The 20,869-nt window shown below is 40.6% G+C and overlaps 1 long non-coding RNA gene across 1 annotated transcript; it reads right to left on the bottom strand.

Moving 5' to 3' along the window:
* Positions 1-209: 209 nt before the first annotated feature.
* On the bottom strand, positions 210-19,885 carry LOC117521003. The gene is made up of 3 exons (XR_004563847.1): positions 19,873-19,885; positions 9,372-9,375; positions 210-294 (listed from the first exon to the last, which is right to left on the bottom strand). It is a non-coding gene; the product is annotated as an uncharacterized LOC117521003 (long non-coding RNA).
* Positions 19,886-20,869: the final 984 nt, after the last annotated feature.

The raw sequence follows: 20,869 nt of genomic DNA, 5'->3' as shown, positions 1-20,869 counted from the left end.
TAAATACATAAATAAATAAAATACTGCATTATCACGTACCGTCATAAGATGGCACCATCTACATGCATGACAACATGCTTATGTATATTGATCTGAATGATGTACTGTCTGATCCACACTTTGGAGTGGAAGGTGTCAGTAATGTACTCTTAAGATGGATGTTAACCGCCATAAAAGAAGAAGACGAAAAAGCAGAAGAAGAGAAAGAAGAGGAAGATCTGAATGAGGAGGATGTGCTGGATCTTAGAGAAAGAGTGAAATTAATAAATCATGTTCTCAAACTGAAAGACTGCACTTTTAAACTTCACACACTTGTGAATAAAGCTAGGGAATAACCTTCATACTACTCAGAACACCAGCTATTGGTACTTTGTGTAGTAGCCACAACCACAATTAGGAGGAGAGCTAGGATAATAAGGTAAAGCTAATTATAATATATTTAAAAGTATATAGTTGTTTAACACATTGTTTAGTAAGGTAAACATGCACACGTTTTGCTCCTTATTGGCAGTTTTGTCTTTTTAGTGATGAGAAGAATCAGTTTACTCTTGAGTTCTTTGTGCCTTGTGCAATAACATTAATGAGCCTATTAACGTCTGCTTTTTAACAGTATTTGTGTTATAAATACATAATGCACTGATTGAAAATTGAAAACTGAAAATCAACTTATCGCCTGATGGGACGTCTGTGTTTTTCCTGTTCGTTACACATTTTTGGACAGATGTGACTCTTATTCTGATGTGACATATAGTTGAGACAGTTCGCTATCTTTGTATTTCAAGATAAGTCTGCTAAATACACATTTTAGGGGACACAGGATATTTATACATAACACATCCTGCTTTATCACATGGACATTTTTTTAAGTCAAAGTTTATCATAAAATACCCACACATCATGTTACTAACAGGTAAAGGCAGTTGGTAAAATTTTATTTGTTCCATCTTTGATAGGTGTGCATGGTTCTTTAATTAATTTAAGAAATAATTTATATAGTTCTATGAATGGCAAAATGGGTTACATTCCTATAAAGCTTTTCTATCTGAAACAGAGTCAAAGCACTTTACAGTGATCCATCCCTTTCACTCATTCACACACGCACTCATACACTGATGTCTGCGTGCTGCCATGCAAGACACCAGGAGCAAACGGGGGATTAAGGACTGCAAACCCCCTGTGCCCCAACACACACTCCCATCCCATGTTTGTGCCTGTGGCTTAAAAAAAGTGTATTTGAGTATATTTTCAAAAATTACATAATAAATGAATAAATACACAAATAAATAACATTTGCATCTTTAACTGAAGCCTAAAATGTTGAAAAAACTCATTTAAATATTTTTCAGTGAATTTATAAATGGTCATGAAAGCGTAAAGGCTGGTAAGGCGGAAACAGATGAGGACTCATGAGGTTGTTCAGGAAAACTACAGCCTACCTATACCTGCCATGCAACCTGATCACACTGTCAGCCTCTTGGGTTATTAACAATAAATCAGCATCATTTTCTGCAGAAAGCAATGTTCAGACTTGAAAGGGCTCATACCAGGAAGCTGATTGCAGAGACAGAAAGGGGAGGGGACTCACTTGTCGCTTGGTGCAGTTCCTCCCTCCTGATTTCTACTAGAGACGTCCATACCTCCATCTATTAAGTTCACTGCACGGGATTAGTCTCAACAAGTCACGGTCTTATCGTATCACTTAGAGGTGGGCGATACCGGGAATTTTGGTATTGATCCAATACCAAGTAATACAGGCCCAGTATTGCCGATATCGATACAGATACCGATACATTTTCATATTTAAGCTTCATAGGTCCAAAGGATCCAAAAGACCTAGGATAGAATTTCGCCAAACATTGTACGTGACAACAAAATACTTTATTATCACAATCAACATTTTTGTTTAAAAAAATATATATCACTCAACACAACTTAAAACAAAATCTCCTGAGGTAGAGGGCTGACAAACCACAATACAAGGGTGCGCTACGCCGTGTTGTGTGACACTGCTCTTACAGACAGAGAGTAGACTTTGCAGTCAGTGTGTGCGGGACAGAAAAAAAGCTTGAGTATCGATCTTTTTACACGAGGATCGTTCAATATCAATACCAGTGTTGGTATCGATATTATCGATATTAGGATCGATCCGCCCACCTCTAGTGTCACTTGACAGCAAGGGTTGAGATACCTTACATGTCTAAGGTGTTTGTCTGATGGTTAGCAGGGATTGCTCACAATGTTTACAGACAGTTTCTACAAAACAAGGCAGGATGATCAGTATTAGCAAAGAGAAAACTCTTCTAACTCCTTAAAACTGGAGCGGCTCTGGCAGTGGTGTAGCAACCTCAGCATGGGCCCCAGTGCAAGATTGATGGGCCCCATGTGCATGTTACCAGTTATTAGGCGTACACACGCAATCACTCACATGCACGTGCCCACCCACACAATGAGGTCTATATAGATTTTTACCAATAGTATGTTGGATTTTACAATCAAATAAATGACTTGGGTTATTGTATTAAAATTTTTTTAAGAGGACAAGAACACAGATTTAACAGCCATCTCTGAATCGCATGTGCACAAGAGTCTGCAGCCAACATACCTCATCATCAGACAGCAGGGGAGGAACTGTCTAATTCATGGTGGTGCTGAAATCGAAAATCATTTTTCTTGCAAAATCAAGATGTTAAACCTTAAGGCAAGAAGAGATGATAGTAAAATGAAGCCTATAGCATGACGAGACAGAAAAGAGATATTATTGTTATTTTTTGGCACTTTATTTAAAGATCTTCCAATGAAAAACAGACCTGGCGCTCAGCGATGATCAAACAGCGAAGGGGCGTATCAACCTGCCACAGTCAGATTATTATTAGATGCCCCAAGTTCCCTGAAAAATATTTGGCTCAGTGGAAGGGCATCTTGCGAGCCTTGCTCTGGGTAAAATCCTCTCTAACATCCCCAGTGTCCAACTCGCTGGTTCTTGAGTTTTCCGTGGAGAGGATAGCTAAGGTCACTCAGCCTCTTCTGCCCTGTGGAACTCCTCAGGTATGTCTTCATCATTTTTAACTTGGAAAATGATCTGTCAGCTGACGCCACTGTCACCGGCAATGTCAGAAACAAGAGGAGCTGCCTGGGCCCGGACCCGTCAGGCTGGCGCTGGCTACTGGGCATGCTGGAAAAATCCAAAACTCTTTTCTCTTTCTTTTCTGTTCTTTCTTTTATTACTCCTGGATTTATGTTTGTAGGAAGACATTTTTTCTGCAAGGTCTTTGGTGTCATTAGTTGTCATAAATCAGACATGGAGGCAGCATATAGTTTACCCAGAATTCATCACTGCCTAGCATCTTATGAAATACCCCAACAAATTTAGCCTATTCATTTAAAAAAAACACACACACACCATTTTGAAATATATTGTCCTTAACTATTTGACCAATTGGGAAACTATGACAGAGCAGCCCAGTCTCACAGTTTTTTTTCGTCTTCCCGTCACAAAATGAGTCAAATTTTCGTGACGGAGTTTTTTTTAAAACTCACTATTACTAACCCTACGCCTACCCCCAACCCTAACCTTAACCATAACCTAACCTAACCATAACCCCCCCCCCACACACACACACACACGCGCACACACAGACACTGCACTTTTAATTTCATGCAGCCATCACGGAATGAATTGGAATGAATTTGTGCTCTCATGACAAAAACTTTGCACTTTTCGTCACAATATGATGAACCAACAGATTAATGTATATTTCGTCCTGCTGAATCACAGTAATCCGTGAGACTGGGTTGGAAAATCTATGGAAAGCTGACCCTTTGTTATGTGTCGGACGCAGCTCGGAGAACCGACCAGCGTTTGAAGGACCCAGTATGAAATAAGCAGAGCACGGTACAAAGGCTAACTGAATTTAATACATAACAGTGAAAATGTAATAGCAGAAAGGTGCGGTCTGGCGTGGTGCGCTCCCAGCAGCGCTAATGGTCTGGAGCCAGAAGCTGTTTCGGACCCAAGGACCCCGCCGACACCCCCCAGGTGGCCGCAACAACCGAGTCTGTGAAAGAAGGAACCATTATGTGAGTCCACACTCTACACACAGAACACTTAAAGGTGTACAAACAGCAAACACTTCCTGGCTTGATTGCTGATCAGCTTCCAACCTGCAGGCATGGAACATCCAGTTCACAAAACTCCACCGCAGTGGAAGCTGATACATGACTAACAAACAGCTCAATACAATAAGGTGTGAGGGACACCACATTTACTGACTGTATAACTGTTAGTCACAAAATCTAACGTACCTCAGGAAGTGTGCTGACGAGCGTGAGACCTCACCCCCTCCTCTTTCACAGACTGTGCATCAAACCTGGACGTTTCTCAGCATCCGCTGCTGATGAGATGGCTCCCGAGACGACGATCTCACCCGTCTGGTCACAAGGTCGAGTCTCTGGCAAATACACACTGTGCACTCCAGTCTTAAATGCCAACATGCTCCAATCCATCCAGATGCACCTCAGCTGTGAGTCCTGACGAGTCGCAGGTGATCAGGGTGAGGTCCTGACAGCCTCAGCAACACAGCCACTCAGTCCCAAATGCACGCCACCTGGGAGGAAAACAAAAAGACAAACAAACCGGCAGCCAGGCCCCCCCAGCCATATAACACCCTTTCCAGAACAAAATGAGCCAGAATACATTTTTGGAAGTGACCCGAGTTCTAAATATTAACCACCCAGGAAAACCACCAGTACGTTCCCACGTCCTGAAAGCAGCCATCCATCTGCCACAACCAGGCGATATGTGAGTGTTGCCTTTTCCATTTCCTCGGGTCTTCAGCATTGAGACACCTGTGCAATGGTTTATGCTCACGAAAGTATGCCACATGGTCATATTTTTGTTGCTCACATTCCCTCAAAATAAAAGCAGTGCTCATCATCTGATGTTCTCGTAACTAAGGGCTCATTTGACATAAAGTCATTTCAGTGGTGTTCAAAGGTTCTCCAGAGATATCAGTTATCATGTTCCATCTGTTTTAATTTAGTTTTTCTCTCCGCACATCACTTCCTGTTTTATTTTATTTTGACATTGCTTTCCGTCATTTCTTTTAGAACACACCTGTTTGTTTTTGCTTCAGTTGGTGCCCTCATGTATTTAAGCACATGTTCCATTGCAGACCAATGTTTTTCCTGTTTGACTTGGTCTTTCTTGTCTAACTCTTATGGAAATAGTGTGGCAGGACTGATTGCCAGAAAACTTAATTGTTCTGGATACTTTGCTAAGCCCTCATGAACACTGTTGCCACGTGGACTAACCTACTGAGTTTTGTCTTTGGCCTCTCTATTAACCCTGATTAAAGAAGTTTGGACTCACCTTCCAATTTGTTTGCTGCACTGGGATCATCTGTTACATCTAGTGTCATTACACTCAGTACTGTAAACGTCCAGTCTATATACCTTACATCACTGGTTCGAGGCCAAGTCTCACAACCCAACAGTAAGACTGGAAGAAGCAGATTTCTCAAGACATGGACCTTCATTCTTTGCAACGGCATCACCAAACATCTCTGTCCTGTGACCTCATAAATGTATGAGCTCTCCACCTCATAGACTAAGCTCCCAGGGTCATCATGAATGTCATTTCAATTTTCAGTTGCAATTTATTTTCACTTATATAGTGCCAAATCACAACAAAATTGCCTCCAGGTGCTTCACACAAGTAAGGTCTAACCTTATCAACCCCTAGAGCAAGCACACAGGTGACAGTGGTAAAGAAAAACTCCTTCTGATGATTTCAGGAAGAAACCTCAAGCAGACCAGACTCAAAGGGGTAACCCTCTGCTTGGGCCATGCTATCGCCACAATTGACAATGCAGGAAATGATACAGGAAATTTGGGGGGATTTTGGAAGTCCCTGCTGGTGCATAAGATAGAAGGCCTACAACAGAAAACATGATAGAGTTAAATGAATCTCTCAGCAATTTTGAAACTTTTACCACAAACAGATACACTCCTAATGGTTGAGTCCAGGAAGTCAATGAAAGTATCCAGGACAGTTTCAAATTCAGACACGCAGATTCTTCACTCATCTGCTCCAGTGATTCAACAAAAATCACAGCATTGCTTGCGATGTCTAGGTCAGAGAACCTTTCCTCAAGGTGCTGAACTGAACCAAACAACCAATCCATGCAAGCACTGAGCAAAGCCTTTGCTTACCACTGACTCCCACTCCCACCCAACTGATTTGAGAAATAGCAATTTGCATGGTGTTGGCGTTGATAACAATTTTTTCTCAATACAGGAAACCATTTCCTTCTGCAAACATCACTGTAAGCTTAAAGATATTCAATTGACAGTTTAGTTTTACCTTTGCAGTGGACCAATTTTGCTAATCGTGGGCTCTTTGAGCAATTTAGAACCAGAGACAAATCTGTAGCCTCAGAGGTTACTGAGATACAGTAAGGGGTGATTTCATTTGAGCTTCAGGTCAAAGTAAGTATTTCAAGTCATTCTCAGAAAAGATGATTAATTACATCCAAATGAAAGTAAATGTCCCAGAGTAAGAACAAAATCTGCTCTCTAGACTCAGTGGTTCATGAGAAATGACCAGTGGATGAATTTGATTGTTTTTGTCTGTTTCTATGATCGTCATGATAAACTTGTATCATGCAAATAATGTGGCAACTTCTCTGCATTTCAATAATCAGTATGTACTAATATTAATTAGAAACCTACTACCCAACCGATCCTATAGTATGTACTACAAGTAAGCGATGTGAGAATTTTTCTTTTGCAATGGCAGTTTTTTTTTTAAATGTTTCCTGACAATTAATAAATGTATGCTTGTACAAGATCACGGCCCCTTGGATTCTGCTATCATTTTCATGTATACTTGATATATTCTTTGAATTTTCACAGAAAGTTGTTCTTTAGTTTCCAGGCTCCACCTGCCTCATGGAAAAGCGTACAGTAGTCCATTTGCACACTATGGAGCTAGTACATCATCCAACTACTGCTTGACTTCTACTAAATGCCAAGTTAAGATACAGTGTGGACTGTGATGTGTTACTTTTCCCCTACTATATAGTGAGCTAGTATGTGTATTTAAATGTAGTCCAAAATGAATGGCCAATGGTTCTTGATACACAGAACCATGCATGGAAAGATTTTCAGAGAGAATATCGTGTAGGGTGACCAAACATCTTGGTTTCCCAGGATATGTCCTGGTTTCTCTGAGAAACCAATCTGTATTTGTGTCTTTGGTTATACATAGTATTTCGTAATATAACAATTTTCTATCAATACAGAGGAAGCATACTTTAAATGTACTGATATTGTAAGGCATCTTTGAGCAAATGTCGTGTATCTCATTGCTGGGATGACTGTCCTGTTTTTTTGGTAGTCAAAATATGGTCACCCTAATATATACTTTTTTCCTTTTTGTGGTAAAATGTAAAATATCCTTACTCATGTAAATTAATCAGGCCTGTTTGCTGTGTTCTGTAATAAGTTTTGAAAGGACAAGGCTGAGGGCTGGTTGTAATGAAGTTGCTGTATCAGCACTAAACAGGGCAGTGATATTAATCCCATTGCAAAACAATTGAGCCATGCTGCAGTTTTGTATGTGCTGGATGCCCTTTTACAGTGTAGTTCACTGCGCATCAACATGAGACAAACATATATGCTAAGCCTCTCTTTGCAGTTGAAGCCTCTTCACTCTGGCTCTTTCTTCATGTTGTGGGCGGAGTTAAGCCTTGCATGTGATTCGCTATCTTCAGGAACCCCGCAATTACATCTGGCACAATTCTGCATGAAGTGATGCTTTATAATCCTTTGTGCATCGCAGCTTTGAAAAGCCGCGGACTTCTATAAGTTTGTTTTTTGTGCCTCTTCTGTTGTACACCCCATCCAACCCCCCCAAAATCCTCCCCGCTCCCCCAGCTCGGAACAGAAGACAGAATGTGATGTGTCGTCTCCCTCCCCGCACAAAGCCCTAGTGCATTGGACACACCTTGGGCAGCACAAAAGATGAAAAGCGTGATGGGGCTTGGACACGCAGGCCTGCACTGCCAAGCCCGATAAAGACGCTTCAAAAGTCGAGCGGCAACCAGTTGTTTTCTTCACCTCTTCTCGCTTCTTTTCTTCCCAGGCCTTCTGCGGTGGGAGAATAAAAATTTAAAGCGAGAAAGATGCAGTCTAAGCATAAAGATATTTTTGTTGGCTTTATTTTTACATGTATTAGGCCTCTAACTATGATTTGAAGGTAACACATCAATATATCAGACTGTAATATATAGTTATACCTAAATGCAGTAAAATGTATTATATAATACTATAAATTACAAGGTTCTGACCAGATATCAGTGGTGGGTACAGTTCAGCTAACCAGCTAACAACTAATTAGTAAAGCTAACTTTTTATTAGCTGGTTAGTTTTTAGCTGACTTAGAAAAAAACCTAGTAGACCAATTTTCTTCCATTAAATTTAATTCTGTTATCTTTATTTTTTTGTGCAGTTTTACGGTCACAAACATTTGCAAACCCAAAAATCATATGTTTGCTCCTGTTGGAGCAAGTAAAGCTGACAACAACTATCAGGAGGTTAAGCCACAGTGATGACATAGTTTCCTGTGTTGTTTTATTTCTTAATATTTTGTAATAGTTTCTACATTATGATTAAGCTGTATGATAACTGGAAACTACTGTTTAATTTCATTTGTTCATTTAGTTGTTGTTTTTAGGCACCTCCATGTTTACACATCTACATTTTAAAATTAAAGCTCTTTAAGTTTGTTTTGCAGGGTTTTAGAGGCAAAAATTGAAGAAAGAAAGCTATACAGCTAAATTCTTATAATAAAAGTTAACTGTTAGCGGCTACTAGTTTTTGGTACCTTCAGCTGAATGTTTTCGTGGTTTATTTGTTTAGCATTGATTTTTCAGTTAGTGGGTTAGCAGTTATCCAAGCTAACCTTCATGCTAGCTGTCTCAAATGGGTTGCCAAGCGACCTCTGGTGGCCGTTTTTCGCCAATGAAAACATTGCTGAGCTCATTACAAATACATGTAATTTGGTCACTTTTCAAAGGGGTCAAACTCATCATTAAAGTCAATTTAATGTACAATGGTTCATTTCAGGTCAGCTTGTTGTATAAATGTCATGTTCCAGGCATTGAGAACTGTCAGCTGGCTGAGAGAAGCAAATTAGAGACAAAACAAAATCAGCTGATTTCAATAGACATTCAATGCAGCCCGAGCAAGTTTTCATCAGGCAGCCAGTCGCGGAAGTACGAATTCTCACCTTCCGATTCGCCACTTCGCCGGAAGTGACGTGACTCAGCGGCAACTCATAGCAATAGAAAGCAAGTTGTACTGCAATACACATCTCTATCCTCCACAAAAGACCCTAGATAGAAGGACCAGGGCATTGTTACCCGAGGCCATCAAATATGGACATCGAGTATTGCGAAGGCTTTGAATCCGTCCGTCTGTCCGTCTGTCTGTCTGTCTGTCTGTCTGTGCTCAGCATAAGTCCAGTCTTATTACTGGCAGAGGCTTCAAATTTACAGAGAACATTCTTGGGACACAAACCTTGGACAAGTTCAAAGATGGCTAACCTTGACCTATTTTAAGAGGTACTTTAAGAGGTTAAAAAGTCACATTCTGTTTAAATCTGTTCAGTTTTGTTTTTGTGTGTTGGGTGAGAGCCAGTCAGAGTAGAGCTGCACTGTGACATCAGTGGCTGACCTTTCTAAAACAGCTTCGTTTTTTTTGTCTATCTATCTATCTATCTATCTATCTATCTATCTATCTATCTATCTATCTATCTATCTATCTATCTATCTATCTATCTATCTATCTATCTATCTATCTATCTATCTATCTATCTATCTATCTATCTATCTATCTATCTATCTATCTATCTATCTATCTATCTATCTATCTATCTATCTATCTATCTATCTATCTATCTATCTATCTATCTATCTATCTATCTATCTATCTATCTATGCATAATTCTCATATATTATGTAAAAGCTGGTGAGAAATAAGCACTTCTAAAACTGAAAATGCTGTTTTTGGAACCCAATAACACCACATTTCGCGGATGTTAGCATGGTGACGTCACAGGCTGGTAGCTAGCTGCAAACTCTGTTTTGTTTGTGTGTAAATCTAACCTCTGTCATATATTATGCAAATGTTAGCAAGAAACAAACACTTCTAAAACTGAAAATGCTGTTTTTGGAACCTGATAACACCTCTGGAGTCATTTACAAGACATTTTGCGGCCATTAGTGTGCATGCTATCTTCCGCTAACTCAAAGCTAACTTTCTATGGAGTTAATTTGTCTCATTAATACCTGGAAATGCACAGAGGGTGATCTACAAACATTCTTTGGTTTACACAACATGAACAAATGATGATTTGATTTGAAACTTGTACATAAGACAATAGAATCTTAATAATTAATTAAACAAATGCAAATTATAAAGAACACAATACTCATATGGCCAAGGGTATTTTAGCATTGCATTACATTTTTAATGTCTGTTATCAAATCCTGTGTCCTATATTGAACCTGACTGCATCCACAGTAAAAATGCACATTGAATTGCAAACCAACACTGAGATGAATAAATGTCTACTTTTGGTATGTAAAAATAACCAAGAATCATCCCATCTTCAGGCAAAACAAATTAACGATGCTCCATCTCCAAAATGCTTGTAACTTCGTTCTTCTGTCCACAAGTAGCAGCTCATAGATCAGCAAAACCTTTTATTTAGCCTCAGAGTAAATAAACCTTCATACAGGCTAATTCATGATGTTTTCATGCTTTCTTATATGGCAATTTCACATCACCATCAGTCTTTGTGTCTGACTTTCAGCAGAGTTCCAAAAGAGAGAGAGACAGAGAAAGAATGAAAGAAAAAAGCTTTCAGCTAATTCTTCTATAGCTGATGCCAGACTTTTATATTTTTATTTTCTTTGCTCTGAGAGCAAACAATCTTTTTCAGGCACACCCTGTTCACACTCATACTTGGAAGCTTCCCAGCACCACTACAGCCCGATCTGTTGGGAATTCAGGGCTGTGTTCAAAAACAAATTCATGATGATAAAGAGGATGAGGCAAGTGCTGTTATTTTACTTTTCCTACCCATATTTAGGACAGAACAGTGATCCTCTGTTTTCAATCTTCGGTCAGCTTTACAATAACACATCAGCTTCATACCAAGGCCACAAGCTACCATATTTGTTAATTGGGAGGAATTTAGGCTTCATTATCTTGCCATATTTTAGACACTATGACCTATAGATGGGAGCAGGCGGTAACCAAACCAACAACCCTTTGGCTCACTGACAACACATTCTTTCATTACCTGAGCTACTCACCCCACTTTACAGCTGATTTCTGTGAAACTTGTTTGATCGAACAAGCATATCAGAAGAAAGAAGGCATTGGGCCTTATCTTGAAGATGGGTTGGAAATGACACTTGTGTTGCGTTGGATGCTGGGTGTAAGATAGAGCACTTTAGGTTTTAGTGTTGACTGCAATATGGATATGAAGTCTGCATGTCAGTGTCTTTTTCAGTTTTTATTTTTAACGTAATATGAATTACATTAGATTAGATAGAACTTTAATGATCCCTTGGGAAGACTCCCTCAGGGAAATTGAGGTTCCAGCAGCATTACATAGCAGCACACAGAGTAAGAAGCACACAGAGTATCAAAAGGGAAAGGAAAAAAGAAAATCAGTTTGCAAATATAAATATTAATATAAATACATAAATATAAATACCAGACATAGTGATCAATGCTGGTTTACTGGCTGCTACTGTTCCTCTCCTTCCTGTCCTCTGTCTTCCTGTTATTCCTCCTCCCCTGAGTGAGGAGTTGTCCAGTCTAATGGCCTGATCGACAAAGGAGTTTTTCAGTCTGTTGATCCTGCACTTGGGAAGGAGCAGTCTGTGGCTGAAGAGGCTCCTCTGGTTGCTGATGACGGCATGCAGATGATGACTGGCATTAGCAACAGACTGGAATTAGCACTTTTCAAAGTTACACTCAATATCTCAAAAAGAAAAACACTGATCTTGATTAAATTTGTCAGTCATTCATATGTTGCTACACAATATGCAATCAGCAAATTCTGTACATTTAGCAATTATGCTAATGCAATTAGCATTAGAATTAGCATTGGAATTGGCATTAGCAATAGACTAGAATGAACACTTTTCAAAGTTACACTCAATATCTCAAAAAGAAAAACACTGATCTTGATGAAATTTGTCAATCATTCATATGTTGCTAAACAATAGGCAATCAGCAAATTCTGTACATTTATCAATTATGTTAATGCAATTAGCATTAGCATTTGAATTAGCATTGGAATTGACATTAGCAATAGACTATAATTAGCACTTTTCAAAGTTAAACTCAGTATCTCAAAAAGAAAAACACTGATCTTGATGAAATTTGTCAGTCATTCATATGTTGTTACACAGTAGGCAATCAGCAAATTCTGTACATTTAGCAATTATGCTAATGCAATTAGCATTGGAATTGGCATTAGCAATAGACTAGAATTAGCACTTTTCAAAGTTATACTCAATATCTCAAAAAGACAAACACTGATCTTAATTCATATGTTGTTACACAGTAGGCAATCAGCAAATTCTGTACAGAACCAGATCTGAAACTTGTAACCATACAGAGATTATGAAACTGCTACAAATATGCAATCATGCTATTAATTCCAATATAAAATTCCAGGATTAAGTATCTTTCAAATTAGACATATTTACCTAAATGGCCTCAAATTGCTGATTTTTTTACAACAATTTCCATCATGATTTCAAAATTGAGGAAATCAGGCCAGATTTTTTTTTTTTAAATTGAAGGCAAAATTTATAATACTTACTACTTTCTAGCTGATTACATATGAGTGTAGCCAAATATTGCCAAATACACCCAAATATTACTGAATATATCTGATTGCCATTACACAGTTGTTTACACGCATGTGGAAAACACAACTGTTGCCTTTTCCCTACACGCTACCAAAAATCAAGAATGTGTCTGCTAGCATCTCAGAACTATTTTTTGTTTAAGAGCACAACGTGTTTTCAAAGAATTTCATGTTGTGGAGGAGGATCAGACGGGGGCTTCTACTTAGAGAGCGGTAGGTCCCAATTACTGCATATTGTACGCTCTCGTCCACTTTCACCTACTTTTACACAACAGTACCCTCGGGCCGAACCAGTTAGACTTGCATTTTGTGGATCACCATTTAACTCCATGTCATGAGCTGTTTAAACACATTTAAGGAAGTCTGACATGGTGGAGACTTTTAAATCAAGATTGAAGACCCACTGTCTTATCGTTAATTTATTATGTTTTTATGCCTGCTTTGTAATTTCTTTTATTCTACAATGTTTTACCTTTTTACTGTGCCCTTTTCGATTTTAATTCACTTTGTGCTGCTATAAATTGTGTGTTGTGTGAAGCACCTTGAGGCGACTTTGTTGTGAGATGGCACTATATAAATTAGTAAAATTGAAAATTGAATTGGATTAAAACTTTCTTGATTGCTCACAGTGTTGTACAACACTGTTTTTTTTGACAGATTGCACCCATATTCAGGCCCCAGTTGGGTGTCTTTTAAAAATTTTTCACCAAAACATGTACAATCAAGTATCAAAAATCAACAATGGGAGACCACTCTAAGATTTGTTTTGAGACTTATTTTATATGCTTTTATTTTATGCTTCAATCTTAAATATGATCAATCTATCTTTGTTGGTTGGTTATGTACCACAGGCCTTTAAGGTGGCAGTAATTAAACCATTACTTAAAAAGCCATCACTTGACCCAGCTATCTTAGCTAATTATAGGCCAATCTCCAACCTTCCTTTTCTCTCAAAGATTCTTGAGAGGGTAGTTGTAAAACAGCTAACTGATCACCTGCAGAGGAATGGTCTATTTGAAGAGTTTCAGTCAGGTTTTAGAATTCATCATAGTATAGAAACAGCATTAGTGAAGGTTACAAATGATCTTCTTATGGCTTCGGACAGTGGACTTATCTCTGTGCTTGTTCTGTTGGACCTCAGTGCTGCTTTTGATACTGTTGACCATAAAATTTTATTACAGAGATTAGAGCATGTCATAGGTATTAAAGGCACTGCGCTGCGGTGGTTTGAATCATATTTGTCTAATAGATTACAGTTTGTTCATGTAAATGGGGAATCTTCTTCACAGACTAAAGTTAATTATGGAGTTCCACAAGGTTCTGTGCTAGGACCAATTTTATTCACTTTATACATGCTTCCCTTAGGCAGTATTATTAGACGGTATTGCTTAAATTTTCATTGTTACGCAGATGATACCCAGCTTTATCTATCCATGAAGCCAGAGGATACACACCAATTAGCTAAACTGCAGGATTGTCTTACAGACATAAAGACATGGATGACCTCTAATTTCCTGCTTTTAAACTCAGATAAAACTGAAGTATTGTACTTGGCCCCACAAATCTTAGAAGCATGGTGTCTAACCAGATCGTTACTCTGGATGGCATTTCCCTGATCTCTAGTAATACTGTGAGAAATCTTGGAGTTATTTTTGATCAGGATATGTCATTCAAAGCGCATATTAAACAAATATGTAGGACTGCCTTTTTGCATTTACGCAATATCTCTAAAATCAGAAAGGTCTTGTCTCAGAGTGATGCTGAAAAACTAATCATGCATTTATTTCCTCTAGGCTGGACTATTGTAATTCATTATTATCAGGTTGTCCTAAAAGTTCCCTAAAAAGCCTTCAGTTGGTTCAGAATGCTGCAGCTAGAGTACTGACGGGGACTAGCAGGAGAGAGCATATCTCACCCGTGTTGGCCTCTCTTCATTGGCTTCCTGTTAATTCTAGAATAGAATTTAAAATTCTTCTTCTTACTTATAAGGTTTTGAATAATCAGGTCCCATCCTATCTTAGGGACCTCGTAGTACCATATTACCCCATTAGAGCGCTTCGCTCTCAGACTGCGGGCTTACTTGTAGTTCCTAGGGTTTGTAAGAGTAGAATGGGAGGCAGAGCCTTCAGCTTTCAGGCTCCTCTCCTGTGGAACCAGCTCCCAATTCAGATCAGGGAGACAGATACCCTCTCTACTTTTAAGATTAGGCTTAAAACTTTCCTTTTCGCTAAGGCTTATAGTTAGGGCTGGATCGGGTGACCCTGGACCATCCCTTGGTTATGTTGCTTTAGACGTAGACTGTGGGGGGTTCCCATGATGCACTGTTTCTTTCTTTTTTTGCTCCGTATGCATCACTCTGCATTTAATTATTAGTGATCGATCTCTGCCCCCCTTCCCGGCATGTCTTTTTCCTGGTTCTTTCCCTCAGCCCCAACCAGTCTCAGCAGAAGACTGCCCCTCCCTGAGCCTGGTTCTGCTGGAGGTTTCTTCCTGTTAAAAGGGAGTTTTTCCTTCCCACTGTGGCCAAGTGCTTGCTCATAGGGGGTCGTTTTGACCGTTGGGGTTTTTCATGGTTATTGTATGGCCTTGCCTTGCAATATGGAGCGCCTTGGGGCAACTGTTTGTTGTGATTTGGCGCTATATAAGAAAAAAGTTGATTGATTGATTGATTGTTGGGTAATTTAAGATATGTAAATATGTAAATGAGATGCAAATCCATTTGTGCAGTATATTACGTTGTTGTTACTCTCACTTTTGTGTCTTTTCAACCTGTCTTACATGAAATTTGTCTAGACATCATCTAGCATGAGCACTCAGTCCTCCTTCCTCTTGACTCTCTCTCTCTCTCTCTCTCATTTCCTCATTGAAACAGATGGCGTTTTATGCTGGGCACAATCAGGACTATTCAGCGTCAGGCTGGGCAGACCCTCCCCACCTGCGCTCAGCCCAATCACAACCTAATGAACACATTGGGAGCAGTCTGTTCCAAATTACTCCCAGTAGGAGCCAGGGCCACAGGTAAACCCCCCCACCTTCCCCTTCCCCTGCACCTCACCTCCTTCTCCACGGCCTCCCTGCCCACCCACCCGAACGGATACCGTCTACGGCACTTATACCCTCAACTCTGACTCTTAATCAAATCAAGATTCGTATCTCTGAGCTGTCAGCATTCCACCACAGCTCAGCAAGGCCGCGTGTGCAGCGACAAGAGTATTGCTTACACGCGGGCAGATATGGATTGACAGCTAACGTGTTTATGTGTTGGCGCTGAATTGGTTCTATTTGATATGGCTTCGAGAGCTGTTTTGTCACGTGGGCGCAGAGACCTATGCTTTTACTATTAATCATGTCTCTCACCTGTGTGCGCACGCATGTGCACATACACACACCACACAGACACACACAGTCATACATATTCATACACATATGGAGCACAGGAGGCCTCGGTAAATGCGGTGGCGCTCGGTGTAAACCACAATCAGCGTGCCTTATCAGCGTGTTTCCACCACTTCAAAAAGAACCACTTGTGCATTTGTGTTCAGATTGTTTGTGCTCTCATATCTTCCTGCAAGCTGTGTTTGCACCATATAGCTTTCACACACTCATGTTTTATTCATTAACACGGGCTTCAACAAAAACAGACCAAATTAGCCATAATATTTTCTTTTCTTATATCAGGCGGTACACGTGTTCGCTTAGAGATGCAGGAAAGGAGCGGTTGTACATCCTGGTTGGCTGACACCAGACGTGCGCTGCAGTAGCCTGGAGGGATGACATTCTTGTACACCCCTTGACATCCCCGGGGACAAAAGCATGAGACCAAGGCGCCTGCTTCGTCATGTCTCACCAATTGCTATAGGACCTCAGAAACTGCGGTCCGACTACAAGCCGGCCCCTACGTGGGTGTCCATCACTGGATCTGACAGGAGCACTGCCCCTCTTCACTGTCCCTCTGGTCAATCTGCACCTCAATTGGCCAGGCACTGGTGGGTGACACCTGCTCCTTCTGCTGCACGTCAAAAAGAGGCCAGAAGCCACGGAGGAAGTGCAAATATCCTCTAATGGCCTTGATCCAGATGGATGCGCCCATGACAAAAGGCCCTCGTGCCTGTGGTTTGGGTTTTTGTCAGTGAGATACACAGAGGCCGCCACAATAACACAGCAAAATTATGCATGCGGGCCAAGTACCATTGACACGTTAAAGAGCGCTGCCATTTGCTATGATAATTAAGTTAGCTCATAGTCTTCTTTTCTCTTAATGTGTCTTTTTAAAGGCATTTTGGGCACATAAGGCAGTCTTTAAGACAATGGATGTAGGAGGAGAAGGAGTGAGTCAGTAGGTCACCAAATCTCTGCCCATTTGCTTAACATTGGAACATACATCACTTGGTGAATGCTGCTTGATGGGATTACCTTTAGGATGCATTGTGTGGGTTTTACATTCTATCATCCTATGATGCTTTGCTGCTGGGTTTTCCTGGAGAATTTTTTGGTACCAGTGAAATTGCATGAATTGCAAATTGCATTGAATGGCCATGTAGATCATATTCCTGAGCATGATCCAACATGCAGGTGCCTCACTGCTGGAGATCCTAATGACTGGACCAAGCCGAGAGCTGGTGCAGATAAGTAGATGATTACTATCAGAAGATATGATAATATTTCAATGAGTTCCTGGACTCGGCCATCAGAAGTGTATCTGTATGTGGTTAAAGTTTTGAACTTGCAAGGGCGTTAACTTATCTTGGTAGTGACATATATGTCCCTCGTCCTCCTCGTCTGTGAAATTGGGAGATGTCTGGGAAAACCTTATAGAGTCATGAGGTCACTGGACAGAGGTGTTTGGTGATGCAAATATCTTTCCAGGAGAATGAAAGTCCAGGTGTTTCAGGTCCTGGTGCATGCTGTCTTGCTGTATGGTTGTGAGTCTTGGGTGATAACCAGCAATGTAAGGTGACACATGTATGTCCTTGATACTGGGATTGTGTCATACAAGCGTTTCCTTAGGGAGCATCAGATAAGGAATATGACTTCTGTCATGAGGCAGTATCAGCTATGACATGGACACATGGTACTTTTCACTGTGCATGATCCAGCACACAGATGCATCACTGCTGAGGACACCAGTGGCTGGAATAGACCAACAGAATGCCCATGTTTCACCTGGCTGCAGTGCATGGGGATGGATCAGTTGTCCTTCTGGGTGGTTGCAAACTAGGGCCTAGAGCAATTCCATGGTGTTGTGCGTGTAGCAACATGTTGCACCAGCACATGCTTCCATTCTTGGCTTGATACTGTTGGACCGTAAGTCTGCCTGGGAGGCCAGCAGTTGGGACCCGAAGAATTTCCATGAGGTGGGCGAGGTAAGGGGCCGCACCAACGGCAGCTCCCAAACCTGACTTGACATTCTATCACCAAAGAATGTGGACATCGCAGGGAAAGAGTCAGTTAAAGAATATAATGTGAAAAATCCAGATGACCCCTGCTTCATGACAGTAATAAACCTTGAGTTCTCATTGGAGAGGCCTTGGGGATTGGACCGTTGTTCCTGAGTGTGATATTACTTTCTGTAATATCACACTTGCCATGAGTGAATGCTGACCTGTTTAAGTAAGCAATAACATCAATGGCATCTGTTCACTGAGCTTTTAACTGTGATGTTTGGTTACATCAAGGGGTGTCTGATCTCCCTCTGCCTTCATACGGTCTCATTGAGAGTAGCCACTTTGTGTACAGCTGGGGTGTGTTTGGCCAGTAACGTAAAACCAGGAAACCTTTGAAACTTAACCAAAGCGTCTTCAGGAAGAGGTTGGAAGTTCACTCTTATTTAGAGACTCCAAAGCGTTCTCCTTGGACACATTGGGGCAGGTCAGGGACACCAGAAGTCACTTTTCCCCCCATGCAATAATGCAGCTGAAAGACAAAGTCAGTGAAAAGCCAACCAAAATGAAACTTCTCATAGCTTATAGATTTACAGAACCAAGAACCCCCCCCCACACACACACACACTGAGGATTGTAGCTGCCAGTGTGAGAAAGCTTCTAATATGAATTTATAAATTTTTTTCCTCTCATTCAACACTACAAATGCATCCCACCTGCCTTTGCTCAGTGATTGCTGATGATTGCTGATGATGAGCTTCACGTTGCTTCTCAGTGAGTATTTCCTGTTACATTTTCTCGTTTATTGATTTAATGCTACAGTAGATTACATATTGAAGCTGTTGATGACTTCTGATGCACAAAATGCTGTTGTTATGTTTTGGCTGCTCTTGTTTTTGCTCTGGGTTACCGCAGCAGATCCGTTTTGAACCGGATGACCTTATTGACATGGACATACACGGAGAATAGGGCATGGGTGGCCTTGAATAAAAGCCTTCTCTTTGACACACAGACATAAATGAACCACCCTCTGAAAGTTAATAAACCTGCAGATAAATTTGGATTTATTTCTCCAGTTTGATTGCACAGGTGTGACAAAGCGGACATTCATAGAGGATCTACCCCATCCCACTGGAATGCACCCTGGTCATGGTGCCACATTCTGCTTCCTGGAATGTTGTCCTCCTGAATTCAGCCTTGCTAACTTGCACGAGTTAAGAAAGCGTGCCACAAAGTAGTACAGCAACTGTACAGCTTAGTATGGATCTATATTGGGAAACCCAAGAATGCACTACGCCAGGGGTGGGCAACTTGTTCTAGAAAGGGCCAAGAGGGTGCAGGTTTTCTTTGCAGCCACTGACTCCACCAGGTGATTTCACTGATTAACTGATTCCATCTGCTCAAAGTGATGTTAATCCCATGCCCACTTCTGCACTACATGAAATACAGGTAGTGAATAGAGACATAAATAAGTGCATTTTTTTCCAGGTGGTTCACACAATGACTCAAAAACAATTGAAGCTGTCATCTTGTAACTCATTAAAAGGGCACATCATGACAACAAACTAACAAATTAAAATTTGGTACACTTTGATCAAGCAGATCAATCTTTTGATGTGCCTGTATAATATCCCTTAGATGTGCCTGCTACCTGCTGGATGGATGCTGGAGAGATGAGAAATGTGCAGGTTAGGGGGTCTCCTAGGACCAGGGTTAGGAACCACTAGATTAGCAGCAGGGGTGGTTGTCAATGAGGGAGACAGACCATTACTTTTTGATTGTTTAATGATGGTTATGTTCTAAAACTCAAATAACACAATCACGCTTCCCCACAACCCTTCAACAAGGAGTTTGTATAAATTTAGCTGTGAAAGCAAAAGAATGAGGAATGTACACAATGAATGGGATCTGTGAGAGAGAGACCCACACAACCCTGCAGAAAGGACTTTCTCTTGCTATCTCAGCATCTGTGGTTTTGAACTTGCAAGAAACTTGAAATGCAGTTTTTTATCAGTTTCTGCAAAGCCTACTGTAGGTGTGGTGACCGCCAAGACCACTGCTGTTTGTTCAGTCACTGTACGGTGACAAACAGGGTTAGAAATGTGAATTATAGGGAAGAGGAGTATTGGTCTTGATGGAGATCTGCACTTGATGTGTGCCATTCTAGTTAGTGGAGCCCCAGAGACATTTGTATGACTACTGTAATCACTTTGTTTGCATGTGTTTGTGTGCATAGGTGCAATTTGGTGGGGGATAGGGGTGACATTTCCCCCCCACCTTTTCAACCAGGGGGGACAGAATATGGTATGTCCCCCCGACCTTCTGACATTGTATAAGTGTGTACTTGAAACATGCTATGCCAGTCTTATGTGCAAACCATGTCAGTCTTATGTGCAAAACCATGTCAGAATACGAGGTCTGTGATAAAAAAAAAGCGGTCCTTTTTATTTTTTTCAAAAAATAAATGGATTTGATTCATATGTTTTTAACGTCAGACAAGCTTGAACCCTCGTGCGCATGCGTGAGTTTTGTC

This window comes from Thalassophryne amazonica, chromosome 11, assembly GCF_902500255.1.
Source record: "Thalassophryne amazonica chromosome 11, fThaAma1.1, whole genome shotgun sequence".
In the NCBI taxonomy this organism is placed as follows: domain Eukaryota; kingdom Metazoa; phylum Chordata; class Actinopteri; order Batrachoidiformes; family Batrachoididae; genus Thalassophryne; species Thalassophryne amazonica.
The sequence above is the reverse complement of the archived record's forward strand: the minus strand, read 5'-3'. Positions and strand labels throughout refer to the sequence as shown.